This window comes from Anser cygnoides, chromosome 5 (assembly GCF_040182565.1).
Source record: "Anser cygnoides isolate HZ-2024a breed goose chromosome 5, Taihu_goose_T2T_genome, whole genome shotgun sequence".
Classification (NCBI taxonomy): domain Eukaryota; kingdom Metazoa; phylum Chordata; class Aves; order Anseriformes; family Anatidae; genus Anser; species Anser cygnoides.
Genome location: NC_089877.1, coordinates 1,755,509 through 1,757,532, shown reverse-complemented (window position 1 = coordinate 1,757,532; position 2,024 = coordinate 1,755,509).

Sequence of the window (2,024 nt, the reverse complement as noted above, 5' to 3'; positions counted from 1 at the left end):
AAAGCTGGATAGAGGACAGAGAGGTATCCTTATAATGATTACCTCTCCAGTGGTACACTTCCTTCTATGTATTCATATTGGAATATATTCTGGGTTATCTGGGAAGATATTTTGCAGCATCAGCTTTACATTCTGATAATTTTGATTTTGTGCATTTTAAAGAAACAAACAAAAAAACCTTGAGTTTCTAATTAGTAAGACTTCTGCAGAGTTAATCTGATTTCTGATTAATTCAGGGGCTGAGGCATCAGGAAACTTGAAGGGAGTATAATGTTATCCTTATATAGGGTAGTGTTTATGGACAGTCCTTGCTTTCTTAAGTACTTTTTTTAACAGGAAAATCACAATGAAATTTAACGCCTTCTGATTGTATGGAAGGGTTGTCTCTAAAGCACTGGAATTTTGCTTGGGATAGAAGGAAAGGTAAATTCATTGTACCATGTCAGAGAACACATGTATGTGTTGGGGTGAGAATTGGTGGTAGAAGAGAATCCTTAAACTAAAAGCCAGGCTGTTCTGATGAAATAACCTTCTTGTTCATAATGATAATTATTCACATTAATTCTGCCACTCAAGGAATTTATTGAAAAGCTTTCACAGACCTGAAGTGGTGAAAGACTTGAAGGCTAGTAGTGGAGTCTGCAACTCTTTTTGTCAGATTAGACTTAAGCAGTAGGGGATGATGTTTGGGAAGAAGCTCCATGAAAAATTATTTGTCTGGAGCCTCATGACATCCTTCAACATGTCCAATAATAGTGAAATCTATACCTCCAGAAATCATTAACAGTGTAAAAGCCATCGTAGCAAATGGCTAAGATAGCTGGGAGCCAGGGAGTTTGATGGATCAGATTTTGCTCTTAGCTTGATACTGATTTCTTAAATCAATGACCTGTTAAAATGGTAATGATGATATTCATATTTTGTTACACACAGATTATAATACCTATGAAGTGTATTAAAAGCATGAACCACTTTAAGAATCTTCTCTGAATGTAGATAGTCAACTGGGAGAAGTGTAAATCTCTGAACATGAACAAGAAGCAATTTAGGTTGACTCGCTGCTCAGAGTAATCAGTTTGTTTGCTGCCTTTATCTCTCAAGAAGACTAAGTGATAACAGAGTGTAGTCTACAGAACCCTCAATTGATCTTATGCAAGAAGGTGTGTTCATAGTGCAGAAAGCTGCCATACGTGGCACTGTATTTAGCTCTAGCTTAGGAATAGCCTTGTAACTACAGCTGAGCTATTCTTCTATATATTGATATTTATATATTCAGTGTATAACAGAGAATCTATATTCCTTGTATTCAGCCCATTTAGCTGTTTGTTCTGCAATTTTAAATAATAGATTTTGCCCCTGAGAAATAAAGCCCTGAGCAGTCAAGTTGAAAGCTCCTATAGAGAAAGCAATTTGTTCTTGTATGCATGTAAGTACACACCATTAGTTACTTATATGGAAAAAATGTAGACTTTTTCTAGTGCAGTGGGGTCATACTTCCCTATGGAAGTACAAAACTCAAGGGATACTCCGTAGCTATAGAACACCATTTTTCAGTCATACTGAAGTTTGCTGCAGAATGATTGACTTCCATTGTACACAGCTGAAAAGATGTAGGTATATTCATCTAAAAAGGTAAGCAGCCTTTCTTTCCATCCTTCCTCCCAAGATGTGTGTGGCGGTGGCAGGTAAAATCTGTATGTTGCAGCTTCACCTTTCATACTTCCTAAAGAAAAAAAAATCACTGAAATGGCATAAAATCGGTTGGTTTTGTTCCAGAAAAATAATTCCACATGTATGTGCAGGAAATACTCAAAGGTAGCTTGTATAGCTCCTATTAACTTAAGATTATGTATGTTTGTGTGTGTGTTTTAATGAGTGCAAGTTCTGATATATTTATTTCTACTGTACAAGGGAAAAGTACTAATCCAAAAGAAACACTGATATCTTATTTGTCTTTGGAAGGTTTGGTCCAAAGATGGAATTAATTCAACAATAATTTGAACATGCGGGTTTGCACAGAAAAG